This window comes from Cheilinus undulatus, linkage group 10 (assembly GCF_018320785.1).
Source record: "Cheilinus undulatus linkage group 10, ASM1832078v1, whole genome shotgun sequence".
NCBI classification, from domain to species: Eukaryota; Metazoa; Chordata; class Actinopteri; order Labriformes; family Labridae; genus Cheilinus; species Cheilinus undulatus.
Genome location: NC_054874.1, coordinates 42889774 through 42912367, shown reverse-complemented (window position 1 = coordinate 42912367; position 22594 = coordinate 42889774).

Sequence of the window (22594 nt, the reverse complement as noted above, 5' to 3'; positions counted from 1 at the left end):
TTTTTTAAGCAAATCAGTTAACATTAAAATACTGTAAGAAACATTTTAAAAACAACTTAAAAAGCTCATACTGGTTTTTTCATTAACAGTACGAAACTACATTTTAATGGCGGTAAAACCTGTTAGATTTACTGCAATACAATGGTTACCATGGTGCCAATTGAATACTGCGAAAACTTTAATGCAATTAATCTTGACAGGCCTATAGAATTTGTTTGACAGTATCTCTAGATTTTAAGATCAGAATGCCACCAAATTTGGAGTGGATGTTTCTAAACATGTATCGATTACAATTACATAGTAAATGTTTCATTAACACTATAATCAGATTATAAAATGTACACAGTAAAACATGCATGTTGTAAAAAGCAAAAATCAAAAGTGAAACAAGAAATAAAAGTCAGTTTTAAATGGACTGCGCCTCAATCATTTGTATGAGCCCTCTGCCTTGTTGTAGTGACACAGGCAGACCATCCCTGTAAACTGAAGTGTGTTTCTTTGCTAAATGCAATCCCTGGAACAATAACTGTTTAAAAAACATCAACTTTTGTCTTGTACTGGCTCCTCTCCCTGCTCAGGGCAGTGCCTGCCATCTGCATCGTGTGAAATAGTTGCCCACGCATCACAACTGTGTAAGTGTAGCACATTCATTGGCCCAGATTGTTCTGCTAGTTGTCAGAAGTGTAAAAGAGTCCACAGAGGGTGGAGATGTTATCTGGAGATTTACAGCTCTCTGCTGCACGTGCTTCCACCCCGGCTGCAGAGTTCAGGAGAGACCTGATTGTACAAACAGCAGGAGAGTGTTTTTGCACAAAGACCGCTGATTTCAGAGACGCCTCCTGACTCTGCAGGTCCCGCACCGCTCTGTTTGTTGTCGCAGCAGAGACCTCTGAGGGTATCTGTGTGCTCATGTAGAAAGGGCTGACTGGAAGGACAGCTCTTTGTTCTTCTCTACACTTTTTTAATGAAAAAAATCTCTGATTCATCCCTCAACATTTCTCAGCAGTTTTATGTCTGCCAATCATGCTGCTCTCCCACCGCAGTGTTTGACATTCTCAGGAAAAGCTCGCTCCTGTAAACGATGGAGGGCAGACTGATTAATGACAGCCCACAGCAAACAGACAAACAGACTGCAGTTTGAAATATGATGGTTATGTAAACTAGTGGCATGTTCGGCTATTAGTATTGCTCAAAATAAGAAATTCAACATCTGAACTCAGTTTTGATGTTAGAGCCATTAAAATGCCCACAATGCTGTTTCTATTTCACACCAAAAATTAAACTCATTATGTAATAATCATTTTCTACCATGTGTTATGCATACATTTAAAGTCTGGAGTTCATCATAAAATTTGAAATTTACCTTTTTGATCTGGGGTTTTAGGCATCTACGGATGAAGTGATAATAAAGACAAAAAAGTTGATAACTCTTTATCATATTTATTGGACTTAGCTGAATTTAAAACAGATTTTTTTGATAGATAGATATGCCCTGATTGCAATTTATTTTGCTTATTCTGATTCCTTGTGTTATGTACACTAAATGATGGCAATGTGGTTCCATAAGATAAGGCGGTCTTTATTTACAGTCTTGGTAACTGCAAACATAACAGTAAGACAGTCTTGTTTGAGAACCGGCGTCCTGTGCTTCTTTACAGACTGTCTAATGCAATACAACTGAGCTTACTTCCTGCTAAGCCAGGAGAGCAGCGTCAGTTGATAACAAAACAGCGCAACTACTGACACCTACTGGCCAAAACAAATATCGCCCTGAATGTACATTAGACTCTAGCAGGTGAGTTAATCCTGTTTAATGTGACAAAAGCATCTAAATAAATGAAATTTAACACAACAATTAAAAAGGGGGGGACCAGTATGATAATAGAAACTGATGAGCAACAATCCTGGGCTTTATCCTACTGATGCAAATAACCAGGGCGCCACACGTGCCGTCAAGGTTTAATCTCCCAACAGACAAATCCAGAGAAACAAGTTGACTAGCAGCCATTACTGTGGTGACTCTCGCCAGTTATGCCATGCATTCTGATAAAAGTTGACTTGTAAAGTGAATGTTTCTTCTTTTGCCATGACTTTCAATTTCACTTCATTTTACTCAACAAGTCAGAGGACGTGGCACACAACATCTGGATTTCACAGCTGATTTAAAAATCGTCACAAACTTAAGATATGTACGTAATGAGCAACTATTTAAAAAAACTATGTTTTTGCTAGTACATACTCACATACAGTTTTTTATTATTACGCTTACTAATTTGAATGGAATGTCATTAAACAGCCTTTAATCTTTTCTATACGGACGCTGGGTTTATGTTAACCAACATTGTTTTTCTGGACATCATGACACGCAACTGCCAAGCAGATAAAGATATGATAGTCCAATATGTCTGGAAAATATACCAATTGCAAATAAACAGCAACTAATTACATATTTCATATTTTAATTCCTAAGGAAGCATTAGTTAAGGGTTAAATAGTTCTAATATAAACTAGAAGTCATTTTTCTCTGACCTACATTTTGTGTTAGAGCATACTCCTTCCTGCTCAGTGCTGAAGTTTATTGATCTACGTAAGTAGCACATGGCTGAATAAATATTCATGACATCAGCACAAACTAGTGGGGAGTTGACAGACAAAACTCTATGCAGGATAATCAGCAGTATGGAAGGATTTTGAACCAGTCAAGGATGCAGTGAATAATGAAGCAGTAACACAGAGGACTGGAGACAGCTTGGCGCCACAAACATTAAGAAGTAGCAGCTGAGTGAGAAGATCGGGTAGACCCGGGAATAAAGCTGTACTGGACTTCGAAGAGTTGGTAAATCTACCTGTGGCCAATTCTCAAAAATATGGGACTGTATTTGAAATGGATTCAAGTCACGCAGGAAGGAACAGATCTTTTTGGCTGAGTAGGACAGCACAGACTTGTTTACATGAAGCTGGTAAGCATGATCAGCGCTATCCAGGCTAACAGCATGACTTTGGTTAAATAAAGATAAGGAGGTAAGTCATCAATGCGCTCTTGGAGTTATTTGGGTATTCTGGCCACCAGGACATTTACCACTGTTCCAAGTTTCCTCCATTTGTGGATAATGGCTCTCTGCTGGAGTACCACAGTCGTAGACCACTTCACTTTGTCAGGTTCTGTGTTAGTTCACATAGGCCCATGTAGGTTTGGTAAAATAAAAAAAATGAGGAGGTAAGTCGTTGATGCGCTCTTGGAGTCGTTCGGGTAGGCCGACCCCTGGAAGGTTTATCAGTGTTCCAAGTTTTCTCCATTTGTGGATAATGGTGCTCTTCTGGGGTCCCAAAGTCGTAAATATGGCCTACTTCACTTTGTCAGGTTCTGTTTCAGTTCACATAGGCCCAGGTAGGTTTGGTTGAATATAAAACAAGGAGGTAGGTACTTTGAGTTTCAGCTCATGATTAAACGCAGGTTTCAGTAGACTCTGGGGGATTTTCAAGCCTCTAGGAGGGATTAGGCATACTGAAGTTTGAGGAAAGCTGCTGTAGAGAGTAGGAATGGACTTCGAATTTTCTAACTTTTTCTGTTAGTAGTGCTTTAAAAAATTAACCGTTGTCAGCTGTGTTCATGTACATGTACCAACTAACCTTGAAGTATTTATCTAATGAAGAGTTCACTCTCATGTTAATAATCAGAGGCACAGATGTTTGACCTGTCAATGTGCCTGAAGTTCTTTTTTCCTTTCTTTCTTTATAAAAGCCGGAAAGGTTGCAAAGAGGATCTCAGTTATCAGCGCTGGAGGAGAAATTGTGGGTGTAAAGATGTGTGGAAGATGTGAAACCTCTCGTTGATCTCATTATTTTCCTCTCAGAAGTGTTTCTAATGAGCGGTGCAACCCGTAGAACAGCCTCCCTGTCACCTCTCAGCCTCTCCTCCTCCTGCTCTCTCCTCACATATAGGAGTTCACAGGCCAGATGCTCCGGTTACGCTTCCTGCTCACTCACATTCACTCACACTCCACTTACTGAACAAACACAGCATACATGTTCACACTAATGCACACACGGCTCCTACATATCACCCACAGGTCTCCAGAATACATCAGCAGATGGTGTGAGGAGGGAACATGGCAGATTTTCACTCGTGAGCCTGAGAGCCAGGTCTCAGTTTCCTGGTTTCTATCAGTTTCCCAGGCTTCTCCACCAGGAAGACCCAAATGAGTTTTGACTCTTAAAAACACTGTTTTACCAGACTTCTCTTTACAGTGTCTGTTGGATTTTTTCTCAGACAGAGAAGAAAAGGAATGAAAGCAAGGCAGAAAGCGGAAAAAATGAGGCCAAAGACAGGAAGAAAAACAAATCAATAGATTTTTCTCCATTGGTTTTTTGAAAATTTCTCAGTGGAGAAGCTGAATGGGGATGAAAATATCCTTCCATTGCTTGGGTTGTTCTTTCCTGTTAAAAACATGATTATCCAGCGATCCTGAAGGTGTTATTACACCATGGAGACATCTGCTAGAGGCATTCAGTCAGAGCAGAGGCTACAGTCCAGCATGTTCCTCTGCCTGTTAACGCCTACATGTATGAGCACATGCTTTACAATGAGGCAAAATGCTGGAAACACTCCAAATCCCTTTTTTAATATTTCAAATTTAAAAAAATGGCTATTTTTTAAAGTCAGAGCTTTATTTGTGATGCAAAAGTTACTGTTGTAGATAAAATGTGCCCACCACAATAAAGTAATTACTCTTATTTTTTTTTCCTTTTAGTAGAATTGAAACTATTTGGTAGGATATCATTAACCACCCACATTTGTTTGATAGTGAAATGCAGTCTGTTGGAACTTTGGCTGAGAACAGCAGGGCAAAAGGTGGAAAAAGTGCACACAAATTGATCCAAGTAAAAGCACAGTACACTAAGAACAGTAAAGCCAAAGTAAAAACTAGAAAAGCACTTGGAGAGCGCAGACCTCCGCCATTAGCCCTATCTCCCAATAGTACAGAATCCTTAAAAAAATTCCTGGATCCAGACAGTGATCCGGATCACCCCCAAAATCTAATCAGTTCTTCCTTATGCCATTTCTGACATTTTCTGAAAATTTCATCAAAATCCATCCACAACTTTTTAAGTTATGTTGCTAACAAACAAACTAACCAACAAACGAACAAACCCACCCGATCACATAACCTCCTTGGCGGAGGTAAATATATAGTTTACTTCAAGTACTGAGGAGCTACTGAGGAGCTGTCCAGTAAAATATGATCTTTCCCCAGCGGCAAAAAACAAGAGAATAGATCTTATAACAGTTTGTTCAGGTAAATTCACACCTCTTTAATAATGTGAAATAGTCAGCAAGTTACTAAAACTCATAAAGAGTTAAATGTAACACTTCGGTTGACACTAAATATAGTTAAGCTACACTTTTGAAAGTCGAGAACAGTGTTACTCAACCCTGCTCAACCAAAGAGCCAAACTGTTGCAAAATACCGTCTGCAAGAGCCACAATCTAAGTGGTAAAAAGTGGTGAAACTGGGTTAAAGTGGATATAAAAATAAGTTAAAGTGGCAAAGATGGTTAAAAAAATGGAAATATACGGACAAAAAAAAAAGACTGACAATGAAAGCCAACTGTACAAGAGTGGGAAAAAACTGATAAATGCAACTTGTGAGCATAATATATGAGGTTAAAGTAAACATTTTTCAAGGTTTTCTAGGGGAAAAATATTTCAGATGAAGACATAAAAGAGCTGCTTGTGGCTAAAGAGCCACACGTTGAGAATCACTGGTCTAGATATTTTTTACAACAGGTAACGCTGCAGTAACTCTTACAAATCTTTGCCAAGGTGGGTCGTCTCTGAACGCAGGGGGGCTGAAGCCTATCATGGCTGTCATTGGGCGAGAGGCGGAGTTTACCCTGGACTGGTCACCAGTCAATCACAGGGCTGACATATAGAGACAGACTACCAGGCACGCTCACACTGACACCTAAAATGGATATATACAGTGCTTAACAAATTTATTGGACCACCTGTCATATTTGTCTCAAAGACCATCCAGCATCACGAAGTGCTTTAGTGCGGACTCTTTCATTTTCAGTGAGCTCTCCATGTTTTACCATTTTTAACAGGAATGAGGGATTTCAAACTGAATTTGGCACACCCAAATTTGAAAATTCATGGATAACAATAATAATTATATTTTAGCATTAAAAAAAATCATTTGAGTTCAAGAGCTTCTACATATTGGTGTATATATATATATATATATATATGTATGTATATATATATATGACAGCTGCAGGATATATGACAGCTGCAGGATGATTGAGGGAGGTTGCAGCTGAAAGGGATTATTGGCTCAGAGTTTAAGTGAGTAGACGCCTATACCAGCTGATTACCAGAGCAGGAAACAGTGCAGGAAAAGAGAGACAGGTGAGTGAGTAATTAAAAAATGAAAGGAAGGATGGAAATGAAACGGTCTGTCTGCTTGAACTTATGCTAAGCTTTACTTAAATATGCACACAAAAAAATGACTAAGTCTAGAACAGTGGTGCTCAACTGGTCCAGCCTCAAGACCCACCAGTCAGTCTTACAACAGATCATGACCCAAGTTTCCAAAAAAATTTAAAATGGCGCATGTTTAGTTCATTGAATATGTTGTAGTTTTGAGCATGATTGGACCAAAACACCTGATTTAAAAAAGAAAAGGGACAAAACTAAAAAATTTTATACACTCTTTCCCCATCATTATGTGGGAAAAGTAGCCATTTATTACGAGAAGAGGAAATAAATTAGTTGAAATATTTATCAAACATTTTAATCAACCAATTTCACAGCAAAACAGGGTTAAACTAAAAGGTATTGACGCATGTCTAATAGAACTTCAGGAATTTTGCCAGCATTTTTTTTTTCCAGACACCTAGTCACAACCCACAGAAAACTGCTCCACAACTCACTTTTGGGTCCTGACCCACCAGTTGAGAACTACTGGTCTAGAATGTAACTAAAGGGTAACACTGTATTTAAATGACTCTCCATAAATGACTGTGTGCATGTTGGTCTATGCATACTTTTGACTTGAATCCATCAATAACTGAGTAAACCAGTTGAAATGCCCTCCCAAACTAACAGCTTATTAAACCCAGGAGCCAGAAGGATGGTACACTGTGCATAACAAGTTTATTTTGTTAGAAATACTTAACTTTTCTTTAGTTAGTGCAGGATTTAAATGAAATACACTTTTATGTAATGCATATGAGAAAAACGAAACATTATCTATGTCTACTTTTGTGTAAATTCACTGATGAGTTCAACTTTCTGGCAGTTAGGATAACGTCAGCAGCAGAAAGCTCTGGTTCTCCTCCTCATCACATTTCTTTGTGCTGCAGTGTTGTCAGTCATTAGAGTCATGGTGTCTCATCCCCTCAGGTTTTTAAATAAAGACAAAGTTAATCAATTAAATTCCTCATTAAACTGAATCAAAAGACTCATTCAACTTAATGAATCTCTGCTGACAAAAGCAGGCGAATCAAAATAAACAAATGGAGTAAATTAATTATGGTGGATGAACGCAATTAGTTTTTATTTTGTTTATGTGCAGAAATACTTTGGGTTCAAACACACAGAGGAATTTCTGTATATGCAAGCAACTTTTTAATTGAACTGTTTATCACCAAAGCACAAAAAGCCCTAAAGTAACACGAGTGCTGAGCTAAAAGCAGCATTAAAAGCAGTAACACACCTCTACAGGAATTCAAGTCAGCCGTGTGCAGTTAGGAGGACTACCACAACAACGGCAGACTCCTGAGTTCTGTTAGTGCTGCTCACTCACAGTCAACTTTGTCCTGAAATTTACTCAGTGGATCACTTGGAGTAACACCAGCCAACATATGCACAAATGTTCAGGTGTTAACCACTACCAACTACTGGCCTGGAGCGTGTACTACAGGGTATTTGGCCAGGGTATTTGAATCATCCTTCCAGTATAATTTATACAACTCTTGTGAACTCTTCCATGCTTTTTGAAGTTTTCAGCATTGCACCCTCAATAACACCTGAATGTGGTCATTTTCTATACTGGCAGGAAAATTACCACAATTAATGAGATGGTGCATGGTTTTAATGGCTTTTTCAGATATCTGGATGGAAGCTTATGTTGTTATGAAACCTCAATATTTCTCAGCATTGACAATGCCTTTCCAGATATGTACTCTGCCCACGCCATAGGCACTAATGTAACCCAGTACCATCAGAGATGTACACTTGGACTGTAAGCTGATAACAAGAAGGATGGTCCCTCGCCTCTTTAGTCTCCTGGACATCACATGAACATGGTTTTCAGAAAGACAGTTTTCCATTTTGCATTTGTGCATTTTTAATGAACTTTGGCCCAGTGATTTCTGGAAGTGTTCCTGAGCCCATGCAGTGATTTCCTATACAGAATCAGGCCATCTTTTCTTATGCAGTCTGAAAATCATGAACATCCAATATTGACCTTTGCCCTTTCCCCTTCACACAGAGATTTTGCCAGATTCTCTGAATCTTTTTATAATGTTGTCTTATGTTTGTGTATTGTGATTAATTTGATTGTATAAATTGTATTGTCACAATGCCAACTGCCGTTCCCAGGAAGCATAGCTTACAGCTGATGCTTAAGCTAACAGGGATCCAAATAAACAAACAAGCTGAATATTATGTACTGTAGATAGTGGGATATGCAAAGTCTTTGCAGCTACTATGAGGAGTTTTTTATTACAGACTGTTGCACCTCTACCCATTTTACTTCTGAGAGACTCAGCAACTCTAAAATGCTCCTTTTATACCCAGTCATGTTACTGACCTTTTGCAAATTAACCAAATTAGTTGCAAAATTCTCCTTCTGCTGTTTTTTATGAGTAACACTTACTTTTCCAGCCTTTTGTTTCTCTGTCTCTCCTTTTTTTGAGATGTGTAGCTGCCATCAAATTCAAAATGAACTAATTTTTTTCCTGTAATAGTTAAATGTCTCAGATTTTAACACCTATGTTTTTAATGTTGTGATTAAAATATGGGTTTATGAGATTTGCAAAGTATTGCATTCTGTTGGTATTAATGTTTTACACAGTGCCCCAACTTTTTGAAATTGGGGTTGTGCATATCTGCTAAAAGGTGAATGGCTCTATTTTCCTGCCTGCTTTGGCAGAGAGACACGTGTGCAGCTTGCAGATTTTCTGCCTGGATATGTGGTGCTCACGCAGGCAGTCTACACCTCAAAGGTCCCCAAAACATGCCTGTGCAGTTTATTGCAAAAAAAAAAAAAAAAAAACCTCCAGTAATGTATTTTTGCATGTCTAAAAACTCCTCTGTTTAAGCCCTGCTCAGAACCAGCCATTTCTGTGTCTGTGGCTTTAAATGTTAATGAGCTGTCTGATTCAGCCCCTGACCACCCCCTCTCAGGAAATGGATGCAGCACTCCTGATATTACAGACACTTTTTTTTTCCCCAAAATTTAGACTGAGATTCAAACCATCAATCTCCTAGACCATAGTCAGCAGGGTAACCCACTGAGCTATCCAGCATCTCAGCTGGTAGCTGAGAGGATCAGTATAGGAGGGTGGAACTTTCCTCTAAGTGGGGGAGGGCCAACCAAACCTGGGGGCAAGTGCTTAGGCCCCTGGTGAGTTTACTAGACGTAAAATCTGAAAACGGCTTGTTTCCGCACACATTTTCTGAAAGGTGGGCGGGGGGGGGGGGGTTCTGGTACTTGAGAAGATTGTGGACAGGCCAGGGACACATATTTGTGTTAGAAAAGCCTGAAAAGTGATTTTTGCATAATATGTCCCCTTTAAGAGGGACAACTCTTGAGAGCTTGTGTATCTCAGTCTGTGGGGTAATCCTTTGGAACAAGTTTGTTCTAAAGCTGACTTGTTTTCATATTTCTTCAACACTCGACCATCTGCACTCTCTGTGAGCTCTGAGTTTTTCTCTTTAACAAGGAGCAAGTTTTCACAATTTAAAGAGAAAAAACTTCATACAAGCGTCTGAATGCCACTGAGTATCCACTGTAGACTGCAGTGTTGGTGGCTGGTGCTACTGTCCAACAGAAACAAACAAATGATAGAAAAGCCGTCCCCTGCAGACTCTCTCTGCCTCTGAATGCTGCATTGTTGTTTCAAACTGTACACAAAGGAAAGCCATTGTAGTAGATGCACAGGGGTAAATGACTGTAGTAGACTTGACTACAACGATGCCACACATTCGACGTGATTCTTAGCAGCCGAAGCCCACACTCGTAGAGAAAGCCAGCACGTGAAGTGAGATATGGCTTCACTGATGAACAGGCTCTCTTTTCTAGCTTTGCAGGGGAACAAGAAGTCTACTTGAATCTGCAGTTTAATGATGCATGTTGGGAAACTTACTGTCCCCAACTATTTCCATCAACACAAACATAAATAAAACCTAAAACACCTCTAGACAGCTTAGAACCAAAGGATGAACTTTTGTACTTTGATTTTGTTTGGTAAGGACAGCAAATGAATGCTGCTGCTCTCAGTTGCTGGATGTGCAAATGTGACACTATTTGATGTAACAGGAGCTGTGGAAACTTAACAAAGTGAGCAAAGTCCCTTTGGAAATCTTTTTCTGGCTTATTTCTGTAAAACTAAAATATAGCTGCATCCATCCAGTCATCCATCCATCTATTTTCTTCTGCCTACCCTGGACCTGGTCATGGGGACAGGAAGCCAGATGTTGAAACTGAGACATTTTACCAATTTATGAAAAATATTAACTAATTTTGAATTCAATGGCAGCAACTGATCTCAAAAAGTACAGGCAGGGCCATGTTTACCATTGTGTAATATTCTCTCTTCTCTTAACAACGACATCTGGAAAGTGAGGAAACCATTTGGTGGAGTTTGGGGAGGAGGAATGTTGTCCCATTATTGTATGATGCAGGATTCTAGCAGCTTAACGGTCTTTGGTCTCTGCACCAGATTTTGCACTGATTTCCACTGGTGACAGGTCTGGACTGCAGGAAAGCAAGTCCCTATCTAGACTCTTCTACAGTGAAGCCATGCTGCTATGATAGATGCAGTTTGTGGTTCAGCATTGTCTTGCTGAATTAGTCAAGGTCTTCCCTGAAAGAGAGGCTGTCTTGAAGGTGGCATAAGTTGCTCTGAAACCCTCTATACACTTACAGCACTGATGGTGCTTTTCCAGATGCATAAGCTGCCCACACCATAGGCACCAAAGCAACCCCATACCATCAGAGATGCAGACTTTTGAACCGTGTGCTGATAAAAACCTGGATTGTCCCTCTCCTCTTTAGTCAAAAGGACACAGCATCTGTGGTTTCCAAAAAGAATTTCAAATTTTGATTGCACTGACCACAGAACAGTTTTCTATTTTGCCTCAGTCCATTTAAATGAGCAGACAGTGATTTCTTGAGTGTTCCTGAGCCCATGCAGTGATGTCCAATACAGAATAATTCCTGTTTTCAATGAAGTGGCACCTGTATAACGTTGAAAAGCAGATAGATACACCTGTTTCTTTGTTTCTCACTGGCGAATCCATCTTGCAAAGCTCCCGTCTGAACTGTTTGGGCCCCGTTAGAAAGTGACAGGACCAATCAACAATGAGGGGCAGTACTTTCAGGAGCGGTGGAGTCGTGACATAAGCAAGCAGCACAAGAGGCCGGTGCAATTATGGCGGAGATTAGCTGCTAAAGCGCCAAACTCAAAAAAATACACACTCAAAATAATAAATGAGGACTAATCTGTGTCGATTCTCCTTAACAAGTCTTTCCTTTAACTGATTTATAGAAACTTTTTGGTTTATTTTGTGTATGAAAATGAAAAAAACATGGAGCCCTTAGAGCTTGGTGAAGGCAGCTGTGGGCCTGTGTTGTACCAAAACAGTCTTTTGTGTTTATTCTCCATCTTCCCCTTTCTTTATTTCTTCCATCCACCCTACAAGGTCAACAACAGAGGAAGGCATAAAACATTCCAGAAAAAAAGCTTTTTATTCCCCAAAGTCACCAGCAATTGGATTTTAGATTTTCAACGCTACTTGGGTTTTTAAGGCCTGTTAAGGAAAAATAGTGTGTTTTTATAAAGTCCTATTATAGAGCAGTGGAATCAAAGTTAATGTCCATAAACCCTGAACAGATAACATTCCTGCAAATCACACATTTTCCAGCACCTGGTACAACACAGAGCCCACTTTAGGTGATAATTGCATATTGGTTGTAGAGGGGAAGGAAGTGGCACGCTGTGAATGGCCACCTTTAAAGAGGTTGACAGAGCAATCTTCTCTGAAATGCATCAGAGGAGCGCTGAAGCACGCTCAGAGGGAGAGAGGGCGGGAGGAGATGGAAGGAGGAGGAAACAGCTGGAGAATGGTGAAGATCATTTGTATATTTATTTAAGCATTTAGTCCCTGTTGTCTTGCTGTTTTCCTTCAGATTAATCTTGTAATGTTTGTTTTAATCACTCAATAATGCTGCTTACTGGATGTGCAGAATTAAATGTATTTTAAAGATGAGTCTTGGGACTCAAAATCATAAGTAGTAAATGTTTTTCTGCAGCAGAGAAAATAACCCAAATACTTAAAAACTGAAGGGCCATGTTTCCAAAAGAATAAGCTCTGGTACTGATCAAGCTCAGGTATTTCACCATAGACAAGAAAGAGAGTTTCCTCTAGGATCCTGGCTTATTCAACCTATTTTCCTGGACAGCATTACAGAGGAATTTAGAAGAAACTGGGTCAAAATCACAGAGAAACACTCCAGAACTCGCCTGAGAATGATCACATTTTCAAGTTTTCTCCAATCCTCTGATGGAAAACACTCAAACATGCAATCTGGAAATGAACCTGTATGTTTCTGTGCAAATTCCTCACTACTCCAGAATAAAAATCAATGATCAACTTCAGGATACAAAGATCTAGCATGGAACAGTAGTCATGTGAACCACTACACCCAGCCTCTCTGTTGTGTGGCCACGCAGAAGGAAATAACAGTGGTCAGTGGCTCCTTAAGATATGGTCACACTTCAGGATACACTTAGGAGTCTAAACAGATGACGCCATCCATCCCCATACTCTGAGCCCCACTATGACGCCTGCCCTGTTGGAGTCTGTGGCTGTGTGTGTGGCTGACCTCTTTTAAAATGGTGTATAGTCCTTTATTAAACATTTAGAGGAAGAATGCTAACTCGAAATGCCGAATAGACGACTACATGTTATTGACTACATGAGATATACAGTCATGCATAAGTTTTAGGCATGTAGGGCATTAAGAATTTATCACAGGGCCCAATATGCCCTGGGGAACTCGGGGGACGGCCAGAGTCAGCTCGACATGTCAACATGTACAGTACTGTGCAGAAGTTTTAGGCATGTAGAGCGCTAACGGTTCTTCACAGGTCCTGATGTACCACAACCCCAGGCTGAAGAGAGGAGGGAGGGCCAGAGTCAGGGTCGACACATTTGACATGTACATGTGTCGCTCAGCAGCCAAGGTTGAGCTTAACAGCATTTCTTTTGTGCGGGCCTTTGCACCCCTGGTAATACGCCCAGCAACCACTAACAGTTTTCAGGTGCTTAGAACATACACACGACAACCAGGGGGTTGTGGCAACCCTCCTACCCGCCCTTACAGTACCCTAGGCTATGTTTAAGTGCCACATCTACCCATAACTCCGCCCTTAAGCTGTGGTTCTTGTTTTGTTTTCATCAGATTATTTTCCCATGCCCTTGGTAGTGTACAAAGACATCCAGAGCATGACCTGGGTTGTGTCAATCCTCCTTCCCGCCCGATGGGGCCCTCAGGTGGGCGTACTTGCCCTTACACACCTTACTTCAGCCTCAAATTTCGGCCCAAACATGCCTAAAACTTCTGCACAGTACTGTATATGCAGCCGAGGCCGAGCTTTATGGCACCTGTGTTCACCCCGGAACATCTCTGGAACAACACATTTTTGGGCACTTGGGACATCCACAGCATGACCAGCATGACCCTAGGCCTTACTAACTCGCCTCATCCACCCCTTACTCCACCCTAAAGGTGTTTTTCAAAAGACTATATTCCAATGCCCCTGATATTATGCAAGGATATCTAGAGCAAGACCAAGGTTATGTCAATCCTCCGTTCTGTCCAATGGTGCTGTCGGGCGACTTACGACACACCTACCCCTTAGCTCAAACTCAACTTTTGGCTGAAACATGCCTACAAGTTCTGCACAGTACTGTATTTGCATCCATTTTGGATACAGCACATACTCCAGGGTGGAACCTTTGTTTGTCTATCCAACCATTATGATTAATTAAACACTAGTTTAATGCTAATGCTAACGGCAGTTATTCACAGGATTTCTAGAGTGCGTTGACTATTTTTTTCCAACATTTCTCTTTTTAGTCAGTTGCAAGCCTACAAATCCCAAAACATTTGAGTTGTACTAACACACCTAGGGTTGTGTCAGTATGACTTAAATGGGGATCAATGAACTCTAACATTTACACCTCAATCAGACTCAAACTGACCTTGGTGTTCGGCTCAAGCTACACAGCCTTGATTACAGATCTCAAACAGCACAACTTCCTCGCATTGGGGAAGTTGCACCCTTGTCTGCCTTTGGATATCTGCATCTTATTTACCAAACGTAAACACAGATTATGTCCAAAATTTACAAACCTGTTAAATTGTTGTTTTTTATGTTGGACACATAGCATTTTAGCTGCTTGTTAACTTGTAAGCAAGGTCATCAAGAAGTTCCACAGTAACTAGCTTAAAGGGAGCTTATTGCTACATACTGTAGTGCAGTGTTTCCCAAAGTTTATTTCCTGATGACCCAAGTTTTAGAAGGTAGAAGCCCATCATGACCCAACTACATAGTTTTTTGCTCATCAAGTTTGCCCTCCTTACAGTCCTGGCCTGGTCGGTTAGGCTGATGGCCGGTGCTAGGTTGGATGACATTAATTCTGGACTCAATCTGGTCCTGATCTTTTCTCCATGTTCCTCGTTTTGTGTTTTTACAGTGGCGAGAGTGAGTGTTAAAGGTCGAAGCTCCCCCATGTGGCTATAATAGGTAGAGCCACATACTGCACCAATATGCCTATCAATCTCACGGTCCATTCTACCCTCACTCGTTAACAAGACCCCAAGATATTTGAACTCCTTTACCTGGGAAAGAGACTTACTCCCCGCAGGGAGCATGACGTGGTTTTCCGGCAGAGAACCATGGCCTCGGACTTGGAGGTGCTGAGTCTCATCCCAACCGCTTCACACTCAGTTGCAAACTGCTCCAATGGTTGCTAGAGATCCCCAGCTAGGGATGCCAACAGAGTCACATCATCTGCAAAAAGCAGAGACAAAAATCTGAGGTCCCCCAAACCAGAACCCCCCCCCCCCCCGCGGCTGCACCTTGAGATCCTGTTCATGAAAATCCCAAACAGAGGCCAACTCACACTGGGAACATATTTGACTTAGTGCCGTGAATGAGGATGCAACTCTCACTTGGTTATACCCTCTGTACCCTAAAAATGACCCCTTGAGGTACAGGATCGTAAGACTTCAACAAGTCTAAAAACACAGGATAGACTGGATGAGCAAACTCCCATGCTCCCTTAAGATGTCCTAAAGACCTGGTCCTCTGTCCCACAGCCAGAAAAAAGGTTTTCCACTGAAATTTCACTGATAATGTATGCCTTGTGATATTTGCACAGCATATTCCATGTCTTCCCAGCTTATTTTGCAATGATATTTCTAGACTGATTTTTAAACACTTCTGCATATAACTGCAGCAAACATGCTCCAGCAGTGTCCTTAACACTGATAGCTTATTTAACTAAAACCTCAAATGACGAAAGAATTTCAACAAGTCTAATTTGTGGGCAGCCGAGGGCTGCAGAGACAAGCGAGACAGATTGCAACGTTTGGTTAATAATTTAATTTTTTCTTCTTTAACCTCCTGGCAACCCTTTCAACACTCCCACGGCTCATAGGAGGGTCGCAGCACAAACTCTGAAAAACATCTAATTTTAGCATTTAACTCTGTGAGGAGAGGAAGAAGATGAATCATCATTTACTGATACATTTTCAACCTCAGAATGTGTTTCTTCTTGTGAAAATGCTACATAATCCTTCATTTAACACATTGAAATCATCATTTAGTTGATGTTTTTCCTGCTTTTTGCAGCAATAGCAGAGTTTTAAACCCTTATTACCAACATAGCAGTAAAAAATCTATGTGTGTGTATAGATGTGTATGACCCAGACTGATCTCTTGTTTATGTACTGTGAGCAAAAGTGAGCTGTAGAGGCAGATTTAACAGCGATAGTGCTTATGATTGATTTTAATTTCACATTCCATCTCACAAACTCTTCTAACAGAATATTAGACTTTAAAAAGTTGCTGAGTTTTCATTTAAAGAACAATGAAAGAGATTTTGAGTTTCACACACTGAGACGATGATATTCACAGCCCACGATAGTCACTGGACTCAAACCCACCTCTACACCATAAAGAGCTCCTTGTTTTATCCAACTTTTTCTGAACGGCTACAAGTCTTTATGATGCATTTTACGGCTCCAATACACTTTACCTGGCATTTATGAGAAGTTTAACTGCACATGACTTCAACTAGCTCTTTCATAACGCTCTGTAAGCCACAAGGCATCGGTCATTAAGTCACCAAATTAGTCCAAGTGGACGAGAGAGAAGAAAAGTTAAGAGTGCATTGACCTATGATCTCCTCGGCCACTGCACACTTGAGTGAGTGTGTGTGTGACGGCGTGTGACAGCGAGGGGTTAACCAAAGAATGCATGCAGTCTGCTGGTACCTTGGATAATTGAGCCATTTGTTGCAAGGTCGCTGCAGAGCAAACCCCCACAGACCTCGTGCTATCAACAGCCTTGACCAGAGCAGCAGTCAGGCTTTTGTAACTTCAGCAGATATGAAGAGACATGGTACGGAAAAGTGTTGCTCATTTCTCCATCTCTGAGAATGTCTGACAATGAAATAACCCATTATAAAACATTAACCCTTAATAAAGCCTAAATATATTTTTTTCTGTCAAAATTAATCAAATAAATCAGGATAAAACAAGATTAATTAATCACATGCTTAATTGCTACTTTGAGCACACTTTGATTAAAGCACTGCAGTGTCTCCCTGCAGCCACACAAATATACACCACTGCACCAAGTCAAAAGCCATCTGTACATTGTGTTATAAAAGATTTACATTTGAGTCTCATCCCAGAGTGGCGGATCTTTGGTCGAGTGCCATGTTCTATCTTTTCCTGCTTCTCTGCTGGTTGATTTATTTGTATTTAAGGGTAAATAAAATCGTTTATTCTGCTTTGGATATAAAATACACATAACCCTGCAAAGCAGATGTATTCGCCCTTTTCTGTGTTTCTCACTGGGGAATCCATCTTGCAAAGCTCCCGTCAGATTGGGCCTTGTAAGAAAGTGACAGGAGGCAGGACTTTCAGGCACGGCAGAGTCGTGACATAGGCAAGCAGCAATAAGAGGCCGGTGCCATTATTGCAGAAGAGATTAGTGTGGATGCTGCTAAAGCATAAGTTTTATCAGAACTTGGCGACATTTATTTGTTAAATGATGAAAAAGAAAAGCATTGATTTGTTTTCTTTTCAAAAATGCCAAAAGTTATGTACTGACATGTCCACAGTCACCATGGTTTGTGTTATGCAGATCTCTATGGAGTTTACTCTTGGTAGCAGTGCACACCTACGATGTCACCTGTTTTGTTGCTCTGATTGGCCCATAAAGATGTGACAGACAGAACATTCATCCAATCACCCTCAGAGTTTATTTTTCAAAGACTCTGCCCTTTCTCAAACACAGTCTGAGGGAGGTTTTCCACATCCATCTGGCATGTCAGGTTTAAATACATATAAAAAAGACATCAAAAATAGGTCCATTCCACCCTTGAACAAAAAAATCTACCTGCGGCAGTACATAAAAAAGTAGCCCAATCATGAGGGAAAAGTGCGGACCTGGCAACCCTGACCGTCTGTGCTCCGGTCTGGTAGTATTTTTCAATCCACGCAGCGCAGGTTGATTCCAAACGGCCACTCCGGTCCTGAAAAATGAAGCCAATGTGGAAGTGCAAAAAATTGCAATAAGGCCACTTAAGGCTGGCTTCAGGAACACCGGAAGTCCCAAACACACATGTTAAAAGGTGTTTTTTACACTAGAAATAAACTCATTTACAACCTGTCCTCATATCCTCACAGTGTATAGGGAGTGAATCTTTTTGTACAACAATCGTTTCAATTATATTTAGAAAAAAACCTCACTGTGCCCTGATTGGCCCGTTTCAGTTGATTGACAGATAGCTTGACAGGCAGATGCTACCACCAGAAGGCTAGCTTTAGAAATAGTTTAGCTGACAGGAAGTCCAGCTAAGTGGAAGGGCTCTTGCCTGCTGTTAAGTTGATCCAAAGTTCAGTTAAGACAGCGATTAAAATATGGAGATCGCAACGGATTCGCTCCAAAAGCTGTTTGAGTCCGCCTATTTAAATCAAACGGCTGACGTCACACAAGCTTTGTCCAGTTCTTTAAACAGTCTATGGTTGATCCAAACAGCTGGAAAGATATGCAAAGTATCCACTCAACCTTAAAATACAACAAAATGCATGGACTTCTGATTGTAACTCATGACTATAACAACATCACGCCTCTTCCGGTGGCACGAGCAACAAGTGACTGGGAGGTCAGTGAGTCACAGATCTATGGTGCCATTGACGTGGAACTGGTAAGTTTTGAGCTGGAAAACCACTGAATTTAACAAGAAACCACAGATCGTGTCTATAAACATAAACCTTCAAACTTTCTAAAGTACTCAACTATGGCAGGAAAAAATAAAATCATGGAATCATGTTTGCAAATCAACCCCAGGAAGGCAAAATAATTCATCATTTACATGTAATTATGGCATGAAGCAGCAGTTTTCACGAGATCTTATGCTGTCTTGTCTCAAGCCAGCTAGGCGCTGCAGTTGGTGTGCCGTAGCATTTAGTACAGCCAAACATATATACCGCGACGATAACTTAAGTTCACTCAGGATCATTTCGTCAAGAAACATACATGATTTGCGGTCATAAATAGATTTTCCTTTTTGGAAGTTTTAAATTAGCACTTATTGCTGTTATTCATATGTGTCTGCTCTGGGAAGGAGGAGCTGGGGTGGAGGAGGGTTGTAAAAAGTGGCGTGGAGAGGGAGCAGCAAAGCATACCAAGGCTAGAACAAGTTTACATAAGGTCGCATGAGTGCGATTAGCCAATAGCATGCTTAAAAGCAACTCAGGTGGCCATCAGCAAATGAGGGCTTTTGTGAGATCAGCTGATCTTAATTACATAGAAGTGCTTGACTCAACAGCCTACCTGAACTATATGCTGTGCACCTCATTACTGTAACATGTTTTAAAAAGGTAATTTTGTATAGATATGGATTTGGTATGTTTTAAAATTGTGGCTTGATCTTAGGGAAGCCTTGGGCAAAAAGGTTGAACGTCACTGTTCTAGACACGCTTCCAGTGTGCGAGGACACTCACTTTCAATTAGAGCAAAGCTGCTTTGGAGCATGGTGCAGCCAAGGTAGTCAAATAAAGAAAACTGAACTACTTTGTCAAGAGATATGCAGTGGGTCCTGAAGGCTGAATGGCTTGTTAAGCAGATTGACAGATGACTTAACAGTGAAAAATGTGATAATAAAGAATTGAAAATGCTTTAATTTTACAGTTAGTTCGTATAGTCGCTCACTAGTTAAAATGATTGTGCGAATATATTATCTATTGGAGGTCTTATTCTTGGAGAAGTCTTTGCATCAGTGCATCTGGACCAGCAGAGCCTCTCCATTTGAATAGAGGAAGTCCAATAAAAAGGGAAGCCTGGTGAAACCTCGCTCTAATTGACTTTATGGCCTCAGTAAACACAAAGTGCAGCCTCAGCTCAGAGTGTGTGTCCTTTAAACAACCAGACTCGCGGTCATAAACTCACACAGACAAACTCCTCTGCAAACAGTGGGAGAAATGCGGAGTGGATGTTCAAGTAGACATTAAAACCAGATGGCAGAAACAAATGTTCATTTATTCAGTTTCACTAAAACCCGTTTAATAAAGCATTCTTTCCAGTTCACATCATAAATCAGCCTTTTTGTTGAATAATACTTTTAACACAGAGGCTTTCGAAAACATTTCAAGTTCAGACTGTCTGCAGTCTGTTTGCAGTTTCACATAAAAGAACCAATTCTAGCATGCAGAAACTCAATTTTTGGTTTTTATTGTTAAGAGAAAACAAAACAAGGGAGTTACTGAAGCAAACCACAGAATATTCAATTTTACTTCAATCACTTCTGCTTCTCTTTTCTGTCTGTGTAGTCAAACAACAAGAAGTAGATCTTTAGAACCTTTAGAAAATACTGACAATCATCTGAAAGATAGCTGCTACCGATGTCATTTTAATCATTGATAAAAAACATTTTAGGGTTTGTTGTGACTGATGTAAAGTTAACAGGATCACTTGTTCCAGCCTCACTGATTAATTGATGAGTATATATCAGACATCGTCTTTCTCTCTTCTGCTCTCTGTCTGTCTGTAACAGACACTACATGAACATTTTAGTGTGTTGACTCAATGCTCAATATTTAAAGTCTCTACTAGTGTCTAGTAGAGGCACTCTTAGTACAAACATCCTGCATCTTTAAATTAAGTTTAATATATGTTGTTTCCAAGATATTGACAGCATAAATGCTGTGAAACAAAGATAATATAGCATGCTCTGCCTCACCTTGTGACCCTCTCTGCCTGTATTGCCCAGCGATGCATTGTTCCTCTTTCTCTCCTGATGAGCTGTGCATTTTAACTGTTTTGTTCTTACACACTTACGAGACCAACCAATGAGCAGGAATCTTGGTTTGGATGAGAGCATGCCAACCAACCATCCGACTAACTGAGTAAAAGGTGTTAGCCCTTTGAGAAACATCCATCCATCCATTTTCTATACTGCTTATCCCATTTGGGGATCGCGGGGGGGGGGGCTTATTCTAGCTGTCATCGGTCAAGAGGCGTTACCCTGGGCTGGTCGCCAGTCAATCGCAGGGCTGACATATAGAGACAAACAACCAGGCACATTCACACCTTCACCCAATTCAGAGTCACCAATTAACCTAATGAGCATGTTTTTGGTGGTGGGAGGAAGTCAGAGTACCCGGAGAGAACCCATGCATGGGGAGAACACGCAAACTCTGCACACAAAGGCCCTGACCAGGAATCGGACCAGGGATCTTCTTGCTATGAGGCAACAGTGCTAACCCCTGTGCAGCTGCATAGCCCCCTTTGAGAAATATTTTACATGATATTTCTATTAATTGAAAAAGTTCAGCATAACAAATATCAACGATATGTCATGATATTTCTAAATTTAGCAGGTCAAATGAAGCCAAGCTGGTACCCGAATGAAGAGCCGTTTAAAGGCCGGCTCTTCTTGCTCAGCTGAGCCGAATGAAGTGATGTGTTGATCGTGAACGAGTCGGATCAAAGAGTCGACTCTTTCATGTGAACAACAAGATATAGATCCCTTTTGAAAACCATTGTATAACCGTATTGTTATCTCTTTTTTAAACATATATTTTGTAGGGATGCCTGATATCATTAAGTATCAGCAGATATCAAAACTTTATGCCAGTTTTTTCATAGAATATTTTGGCTGTTAACATCAGCATATATGGAGTGTATGGCCATATACTGATAGATTAGTGGAGTTTTAGGCTGGACCAACAGACCTATGTCAGTTGAAGCTTTTTTTTTTTAATCTATCCTCATTCTTTAAACTTCAAATTGTGTTTTAATGACTAAAGTTTGTACCTTTGTTTATTTTTAAACCTGAAAGTGTGTCCAAGGGCTGGAGTTTTAGGTATGAAAAACATGTTAAAACATCAATATTGGCTTGAATTAACCTGTAAATATCAGAATATAGGATATCAGCAAAAGTGCTTCCCTAATATTTTGCATGTGTTTCTGTGTTATTTTTTTAGTGTGGATGATTTTTTCCACCACACCGCTCTACCACAGGCCCCCCACGCACGAAAAAATGAATGTTCGTATCAGGTGTGACATGCAGCCCAGCATGACGCACAAGATGTTTTAGAGAAACAATATTATGATACTATCAGAGTAGAATACCAGCACATATATTAACCATATGCAATGGCATTGCTAAATTTGACAGGTCAAATGAAGCCAAACTAGCACCCAAGTGAAGAGCCGAAAGAGCCAGCTCTTCTTGCTGAGCTGAGCCAAGTGATTCAGATCACAAAGAAGAGCCTGAATTCCCATCATTATGCAAATGACCCGGATCACTAAAAAGAGCTGGAATACCCGTCACTAGATAGGACAGCTGACGTGACCTCACTCCTCAGATAGACTGTTTATTTCACACTTTCATTGCATGAATATGTCCCACATCCATCTGGGCAACCGCCCATTTCAGCTGTTTGGGAGGAGCAGGACGTTTGACCGAACAAATGTCGTCTCATTCACTGAGAGGCTACTCAGAGTGACGAAGCATGTGGGGTACTGGGCATGTGCAGCTCTGCAGTGGCAGTGT